Source organism: Grampus griseus, assembly GCF_964374135.1.
Source record: "Grampus griseus genome assembly, chromosome: 10".
In the NCBI taxonomy this organism is placed as follows: domain Eukaryota; kingdom Metazoa; phylum Chordata; class Mammalia; order Artiodactyla; family Delphinidae; genus Grampus; species Grampus griseus.
In genome coordinates this window covers 100,702,640-100,712,264 of record NC_139004.1, presented here as the reverse complement: position 1 = coordinate 100,712,264, position 9,625 = coordinate 100,702,640, and positions in this window count along the sequence as shown.

Sequence of the window (9,625 nt, the reverse complement as noted above, 5' to 3'; positions counted from 1 at the left end):
GCAAGCTGATTCAACTACACATAGAATACATCTAGTGGTTTTCGGATTCCTTTTCCATATAGGTTATTTGCGAACGTTGAGTAGAAGTCCTGGTGTTGTACAGTAGTCCTTGTCGAGTGCGTGTTTTGTATATATGTTTATAGGTATTTTACTGTGTATGTGTTCATGTGAACCGCTTAACTTATATCTCATCGCCACCTATGTTTTCTAGTAACCCTAGGTTTGTTTTGAAAGTCGGTGAGTCTGTTTCTGTTTTGTAAACTAGTTCAGTGGTATGTGTGTTTCCATTCCTCCTATACGTGATATCATATGCTATGGGTCCTCCTCTGTCTGACTGAGTTCACTCAGTGTTTGGGCATCCCAGGTCCACCCACGTTGCTTCTAATGGCATTATTTCATTCTTTTTCCTGGCTGAGTAACAGCCCCTCCTATACACATAGGGCCTCCTCTTTATGTATTCATCACTCGCTGGACTCTTTGTTTCTGTGTCTTGGCGATTGTAAATAGTGCCGCAATGAACGTTGGGTGCTTGTGTCTTTTTGAATTATGGATTTTCCCGAATAACGCCCGGAAGTTGGACTGCCAAAGTATAGGTTCACTCTCTCTTTAGTTTTTCAGGAATTGGGATACAGTGCTTTTTTCTAGTGGCAGTTACCAGTGTACAGTTCCACTCACCGAGTGGGAAGGTTCCCTTTTCTCCACTATCAGTCCCCATCGATTGTTTGTAGAGTTTTTGATGCTGGCCATACCGCCTGCTGCGAGATGATACCACTTTATACTCTTGATATGCATTTCTAGAATAATCAGCGATTTTCCACTTCCTGTCGTGGTCGGGTTTTTTTTTTTTTTTTTTAAACAGTGTGAGTAAGCTTTCCCTTTTGAAATTTGGCTTCCTGAAAGTCTGTGTGTTTCGAATTTGTTTTCGGTTACCTATCCCAGGTCATTTCTGAGGACACGTGTCATTAAAATCCCCACAGGCTTTGTGAATATTAGGTGCCCTGAAGCACCGGTTGTAAAGTTGTTGTTACGTTAAACGTCCACAAGGCGGCAGCATTTCTTCGTGCCCAACTCTGCTTCCTGGGCAACTAAAAGCTTTAGGAAGAGTCATCTTACTGGGCTGTGAATTAGAGGGCAAGGTGCCAGGGGCAACACCCAAGGGCTTGTGTGTCACTACTTCTTCCCCCGTTCAGATTCAGGCCCCCGAATATTCCGAACCCTTGCCAAACCAACCTGCTGGTGGTGCTGGGGTGTGTAGGTGGGGTGACTGCTGGCACGGAGGCTGGATGTGGGGACCCCACCAACCAGCAGCCGTGGAGGCTCGGTCACTTTTTGAAGCTCCTGCAGCCCAGACGGTCCACCAGGGTTTGGGTGCACTTGGCTTCCTTTTAGCTGTATGAAGGCCCACCTAGATTCTGAAATTTTAGTTCCACCCAGAAAGGAAGGGACACGACAGCTTTAAGGGGCTGCATTTGCAGGCACACCCTCCTCAGGTGTCTCCGCTCCACCTCAGTGCACCCTTGGGACCCCAGGCTGCTGAGGCTGCGGGGATGTGACACCAGGGCATATCACCGAGGCAGGAGGCGAAAAGTGTACTCACTTCTGTCCTTCGGCGTTCATTTTTAGTTTAATTCTTATGGTATGTTGCGTTAGGGGTAAATTACAGTGTGGTGTTTGGTGTAGGTGTACAGCAAGCTGATTCAGTTACACATGTAATATAGCTGCTCTTTTCCAGATTCCTTTTCCGTATAGGTTATTGCAGAACGTTGAGTAGAGGTCCTGGTGTTGTACAGTAGTCCTTGTCGAGTGCGTGTTTTATATATATGTTTATAGGAATTTTACTGTGTATGTGTTCATGTGAACCGCCTAACTTATATCTCCTACCCCACTTTCTTTTTGGTAACCCAGGGTTTATTTTGAAAGTCGGTGAGTCTGTTTCTGTTTTGTAAACTAGTTCAGTTGTATGTACGTTTCCATTCCTCCTATAAGTGATAGTATATACTATGGGTCCTCCTCTATCTGGCTGGCTTCACTCAGTGTTTGGGCATCCCAGGTCAACCCATGTCCCTTCTAATGGCATTATTTCATTCTTTTTCCTGGCTGAGTAACAGTCCCTTGTATACACGTAGGACCTCCTGTTTATGTATTCATCACTCGCTGGACTATTTTGTAGTTTTTGTGCCTTTGCGATTGCAAATACTGCGGCAGTGAACGTTGGGGTGCATGTATCTTGTTGAATTCAGGATTTTCCCGGGTAACGCACAGGAGTGGGACAGCAGAAATATATGGTTGTATTCTCCTTTGTTTTCTAGCAACTGGTATACAGTGCTTTCTAGTGGCGGTTATCAATGTACATTTCCACTCAACGAGTGGGAAGGTTCCCTTTTCTCCACACTCACTCCCCCATCGCTTGTTTGGAGACTTTTTCGTGCTGGCCATTTTGCATGCCGCGAGGCGATGCCTCGCTGCACGGTGGGTTTGCATTTCTTCAATATTGAGCGATGTTCTGCATCGTGTCGTGGTGTGAATTTTTTTTTAAACAGTGTGAGTAAACTTTCCCTCTTGAAATTTGGCTTCCTGAAAGTCTGTGTTTTTGGAATTATTTTTCGGTTACCTAAATCAGCTCACTTTTGAGAACACGTGTCATTAAAAGCCCCACAGGCTTTGTGAATATGAGGTGCCCTGAAGCACCGGGTGTAAAGTTGTTGTTACGGAAAACGTCCACAAGGCGGCAGCATTTCCTCGTGCCCAACTCTTTCCTCGGCAACCAACAGCTTCAGGTAGAGTAAACTTCCTGGGTGTGAATTAGAGGGGAAGGTGCCAGAGGGAACACCCAAGGACGTGTGTGTCACTACCTCTTCCCCCGTTGAGCTTCACGCCCCGGAAAATTCCGAAGCCTGGCTATAGCACCCTGCTGGGGCTGCTGCGCTGTGTAGGTGGAGTGACTCCTGGCAAGGAGGCTGGATGTGGGAACCCCAGCACCAGCAGCCTTGGAGGCTCGGTCACTTTTTGAATCTCCTGCAGCCCAGATGATCCCCCATGGTTCGGGTGCACTTGGCTTCCTTTTAGGTCTAGGAAGGCCCACCCAGCTTCTGAAGTTTTGGTTCCACCCATAAAGGAAGAGACACGACAGCTCTAAGGGGCTGCATTTGCAGGCACATGGTTCTCAGGTCTCTCTGCTCCACCTCAGTGCACCCTTGGGACCGCAGGCTGCTCAGGCTGCGGGGATGTGACACCAGCGCATATCACCGAGGCCGGAGGTGAAAAGCGTGCCCATTTCTGGCCTTTTGTATTCATTTTTAGTTTAATTCTTATGCTATGTTGCGTTAGGGGTAATTTACAGTGTGGTGATTGGTGTAGGTGTACTGCAATCTGATTCATTTAAACATATGATATATCTAGTGTTTTTTGGATTCCTTTTCCATATAGGTTATTGCAGAACGTTGAGTAGAGGTCCTGGTGTTGTACAGTAGTCCTTGTCGAGTGCGTGTTTTATGCATATGTTTATAGGTATTTTACTGTGTGTGTGTTCATGTGAACCGCCTAACTTATATCTCCTCGCCACCTATGTTTTTTGGTAACCCTAGGCTTATTTTGAAAGTCGGTGAGTCTGTTTCTGTTTTGTAAACTAGTTCAGTGGTATGTATGTTTCCATTCCTCCTATACGTGATATTATATGCTATGGGTCCTCCTCTGTCTGACTGTGTTCACTCAGTGTTTGGGCATCCCAGGTCCATCCATGTTCTTTCCAATGGCATTATTTCATTCTTTTTCCTGGCTGAGTAACAGCCCCTTCTATACACGTAGGGCCTCCCCTGTCTCTATTCATCACTCGCTGGACTATTTGTTTTTGTGTCTTGGCGATTGTAAATAGTGCCGCAATGAAAGTTGGGGTGCTTGTGTCTTTTTGAATTATGGATTTTCCCGAGTAGTGCCCAGGAGTGGGCCTGCAGTAGTATAGGGTCGCTCTCTCCTTAGTTTTCTAGGAACTGGGATACAGTGCTTTCTAGTGGTGGTCACCAATGTACATGTCCACTCACCGAGTGGGAAGGTGCCTTTTACTCCACACTCGTTCCCCATCGAATGTTTGTACGCGTTTTGATGCTGGCCGTACTGTCTGCTGCGGGGTGATGCCTCTTTATACTTCTGGTTTGTATTTCTAGAAGAATCAGCGATTTTCCACTTCCAGTCGTTGTCGGGGTTTTTTTTTTTTTAAACAGTGTGAGTAAACTTTCCCTCTTGAAATTTGGCTTCTTGATAGTCTGTGTTTTGGGAAATATTTTTCGGTTACCTACGTCAGCTCACTTTTGAGAACACGTGTCATTAAAAGCCCCACAGGCTTTGTGAATATGAGGTGCCCTGAAGCACCGGGTGGAAAGTTGTTGTTACGGAAAACGTCCACAAGGCGGCAGCATTTCTTCGTGCCCAACTCTTTTCCCTGGGCAACAGAAAGCTTTAGGTAGAGTCATCTTACTGGGTGTGAATTAGAGGGAGAGGTGCCCGGGGGAACACCCAAGGGCTAGTGTGTCACTACCTCTTCCCCGTTAAGATTCTCGGCCTGGAAAATTCCGAACCCTGGCTAAACAACCCTGCTGGGGGTGCTGCGGTGAGTAGGTGGGGTGACTCCTGGCAAGGAGGCTGGATGCGGGAACCTCACCACCAGCAGCCGTGGAGGCTCGGTCACTTTTTGAATCTCCTGCAGCCCAGATGATCCGCCATGGTTCTGGTGCACTTGGCTTCTTTTTATCTGTATGAAGGTGCACCTAGATTCTGAAATTTTGGTTGCACCCAGAAAGGAAGGGACACGACAGCTTTAAGGGGCTGCATTTGCAGGCACATCCTCCTCAGGTCTCTCTGCTCCACCTCAGTGCACCCTTGGGACCCCAGGCTGCTGAGGTTGCGGGGATGTGACACCAGCGCACATCACCGAGGCCGGAGACGAAAAGCAAACCCATTTCTTTCCTTTTACTTTCTTTTTCAGCTTAATTCTGATGGTATGTTGCACTAGAGTTGATTTCCAAAGTGGGGTTTGGTGTAGGTGTACAGCAAGCTGATTCAACTACACATAGAATACATCTAGTGGTTTTCGGATTCCTTTTCCATATAGGTTATTTGCGAACGTTGAGTAGAAGTCCTGGTGTTGTACAGTAGTCCTTGTCGAGTGCGTGTTTTGTATATATGTTTATAGGTATTTTACTGTGTATGTGTTCATGTGAACCGCTTAACTTATATCTCATCGCCACCTATGTTTTCTAGTAACCCTAGGTTTGTTTTGAAAGTCGGTGAGTCTGTTTCTGTTTTGTAAACTAGTTCAGTGGTATGTGTGTTTCCATTCCTCCTATACGTGATATCATATGCTATGGGTCCTCCTCTGTCTGACTGAGTTCACTCAGTGTTTGGGCATCCCAGGTCCACCCACGTTGCTTCTAATGGCATTATTTCATTCTTTTTCCTGGCTGAGTAACAGCCCCTCCTATACACATAGGGCCTCCTCTTTATGTATTCATCACTCGCTGGACTCTTTGTTTCTGTGTCTTGGCGATTGTAAATAGTGCCGCAATGAACGTTGGGTGCTTGTGTCTTTTTGAATTATGGATTTTCCCGAATAACGCCCGGAAGTTGGACTGCCAAAGTATAGGTTCACTCTCTCTTTAGTTTTTCAGGAATTGGGATACAGTGCTTTTTTCTAGTGGCAGTTACCAGTGTACAGTTCCACTCACCGAGTGGGAAGGTTCCCTTTTCTCCACTATCAGTCCCCATCGATTGTTTGTAGAGTTTTTGATGCTGGCCATACCGCCTGCTGCGAGATGATACCACTTTATACTCTTGATATGCATTTCTAGAATAATCAGCGATTTTCCACTTCCTGTCGTGGTCGGGTTTTTTTTTTTTTTTTTAAACAGTGTGAGTAAGCTTTCCCTTTTGAAATTTGGCTTCCTGAAAGTCTGTGTGTTTCGAATTTGTTTTCGGTTACCTATCCCAGGTCATTTCTGAGGACACGTGTCATTAAAATCCCCACAGGCTTTGTGAATATTAGGTGCCCTGAAGCACCGGTTGTAAAGTTGTTGTTACGTTAAACGTCCACAAGGCGGCAGCATTTCTTCGTGCCCAACTCTGCTTCCTGGGCAACTAAAAGCTTTAGGAAGAGTCATCTTACTGGGCTGTGAATTAGAGGGCAAGGTGCCAGGGGCAACACCCAAGGGCTTGTGTGTCACTACTTCTTCCCCCGTTCAGATTCAGGCCCCCGAATATTCCGAACCCTTGCCAAACCAACCTGCTGGTGGTGCTGGGGTGTGTAGGTGGGGTGACTGCTGGCACGGAGGCTGGATGTGGGGACCCCACCAACCAGCAGCCGTGGAGGCTCGGTCACTTTTTGAAGCTCCTGCAGCCCAGACGGTCCACCAGGGTTTGGGTGCACTTGGCTTCCTTTTAGCTGTATGAAGGCCCACCTAGATTCTGAAATTTTAGTTCCACCCAGAAAGGAAGGGACACGACAGCTTTAAGGGGCTGCATTTGCAGGCACACCCTCCTCAGGTGTCTCCGCTCCACCTCAGTGCACCCTTGGGACCCCAGGCTGCTGAGGCTGCGGGGATGTGACACCAGGGCATATCACCGAGGCAGGAGGCGAAAAGTGTACTCACTTCTGTCCTTCGGCGTTCATTTTTAGTTTAATTCTTATGGTATGTTGCGTTAGGGGTAAATTACAGTGTGGTGTTTGGTGTAGGTGTACAGCAAGCTGATTCAGTTACACATGTAATATAGCTGCTCTTTTCCAGATTCCTTTTCCGTATAGGTTATTGCAGAACGTTGAGTAGAGGTCCTGGTGTTGTACAGTAGTCCTTGTCGAGTGCGTGTTTTATATATATGTTTATAGGAATTTTACTGTGTATGTGTTCATGTGAACCGCCTAACTTATATCTCCTACCCCACTTTCTTTTTGGTAACCCAGGGTTTATTTTGAAAGTCGGTGAGTCTGTTTCTGTTTTGTAAACTAGTTCAGTTGTATGTACGTTTCCATTCCTCCTATAAGTGATAGTATATACTATGGGTCCTCCTCTATCTGGCTGGCTTCACTCAGTGTTTGGGCATCCCAGGTCAACCCATGTCCCTTCTAATGGCATTATTTCATTCTTTTTCCTGGCTGAGTAACAGTCCCTTGTATACACGTAGGACCTCCTGTTTATGTATTCATCACTCGCTGGACTATTTTGTAGTTTTTGTGCCTTTGCGATTGCAAATACTGCGGCAGTGAACGTTGGGGTGCATGTATCTTGTTGAATTCAGGATTTTCCCGGGTAACGCACAGGAGTGGGACAGCAGAAATATATGGTTGTATTCTCCTTTGTTTTCTAGCAACTGGTATACAGTGCTTTCTAGTGGCGGTTATCAATGTACATTTCCACTCAACGAGTGGGAAGGTTCCCTTTTCTCCACACTCACTCCCCCATCGCTTGTTTGGAGACTTTTTCGTGCTGGCCATTTTGCATGCCGCGAGGCGATGCCTCGCTGCACGGTGGGTTTGCATTTCTTCAATATTGAGCGATGTTCTGCATCGTGTCGTGGTGTGAATTTTTTTTTAAACAGTGTGAGTAAACTTTCCCTCTTGAAATTTGGCTTCCTGAAAGTCTGTGTTTTTGGAATTATTTTTCGGTTACCTAAATCAGCTCACTTTTGAGAACACGTGTCATTAAAAGCCCCACAGGCTTTGTGAATATGAGGTGCCCTGAAGCACCGGGTGTAAAGTTGTTGTTACGGAAAACGTCCACAAGGCGGCAGCATTTCCTCGTGCCCAACTCTTTCCTCGGCAACCAACAGCTTCAGGTAGAGTAAACTTCCTGGGTGTGAATTAGAGGGGAAGGTGCCAGAGGGAACACCCAAGGACGTGTGTGTCACTACCTCTTCCCCCGTTGAGCTTCACGCCCCGGAAAATTCCGAAGCCTGGCTATAGCACCCTGCTGGGGCTGCTGCGCTGTGTAGGTGGAGTGACTCCTGGCAAGGAGGCTGGATGTGGGAACCCCAGCACCAGCAGCCTTGGAGGCTCGGTCACTTTTTGAATCTCCTGCAGCCCAGATGATCCCCCATGGTTCGGGTGCACTTGGCTTCCTTTTAGGTCTAGGAAGGCCCACCCAGCTTCTGAAGTTTTGGTTCCACCCATAAAGGAAGAGACACGACAGCTCTAAGGGGCTGCATTTGCAGGCACATGGTTCTCAGGTCTCTCTGCTCCACCTCAGTGCACCCTTGGGACCGCAGGCTGCTCAGGCTGCGGGGATGTGACACCAGCGCATATCACCGAGGCCGGAGGTGAAAAGCGTGCCCATTTCTGGCCTTTTGTATTCATTTTTAGTTTAATTCTTATGCTATGTTGCGTTAGGGGTAATTTACAGTGTGGTGATTGGTGTAGGTGTACTGCAATCTGATTCATTTAAACATATGATATATCTAGTGTTTTTTGGATTCCTTTTCCATATAGGTTATTGCAGAACGTTGAGTAGAGGTCCTGGTGTTGTACAGTAGTCCTTGTCGAGTGCGTGTTTTATGCATATGTTTATAGGTATTTTACTGTGTGTGTGTTCATGTGAACCGCCTAACTTATATCTCCTCGCCACCTATGTTTTTTGGTAACCCTAGGCTTATTTTGAAAGTCGGTGAGTCTGTTTCTGTTTTGTAAACTAGTTCAGTGGTATGTATGTTTCCATTCCTCCTATACGTGATATTATATGCTATGGGTCCTCCTCTGTCTGACTGTGTTCACTCAGTGTTTGGGCATCCCAGGTCCATCCATGTTCTTTCCAATGGCATTATTTCATTCTTTTTCCTGGCTGAGTAACAGCCCCTTCTATACACGTAGGGCCTCCCCTGTCTCTATTCATCACTCGCTGGACTATTTGTTTTTGTGTCTTGGCGATTGTAAATAGTGCCGCAATGAAAGTTGGGGTGCTTGTGTCTTTTTGAATTATGGATTTTCCCGAGTAGTGCCCAGGAGTGGGCCTGCAGTAGTATAGGGTCGCTCTCTCCTTAGTTTTCTAGGAACTGGGATACAGTGCTTTCTAGTGGTGGTCACCAATGTACATGTCCACTCACCGAGTGGGAAGGTGCCTTTTACTCCACACTCGTTCCCCATCGAATGTTTGTACGCGTTTTGATGCTGGCCGTACTGTCTGCTGCGGGGTGATGCCTCTTTATACTTCTGGTTTGTATTTCTAGAAGAATCAGCGATTTTCCACTTCCAGTCGTTGTCGGGGTTTTTTTTTTTTTAAACAGTGTGAGTAAACTTTCCCTTTTGAAATTTGGCTTTTTGAATGTCTGAGTGTTCCGAATTTTTTTTCGGTTACCTAACCCAGGTCATTTCTGAGGACACGTGTTTTTAGAAGCCCCACAGGCTTTGTGAGTATTAGGTGGCCTGCAGCACCGGTTGTAAGGTTGTTGTTACGGGACAAGTCCACAAGGCGGCAGCATTTCTAAGTGCCCACAACTGGTTCCTCGGCAACCAAAAGCTTTAGGAAGAGTCATCTTACTGGGCTGTGAATTAGAGGGGAAGGTGCCAGAGGGAACACCCAAGGGCGTGTGTGTCACTACCTCTTCCCTGTTAAGCTTCACGCCCCGGAAAATTCCGAACCCTGGCTAAACC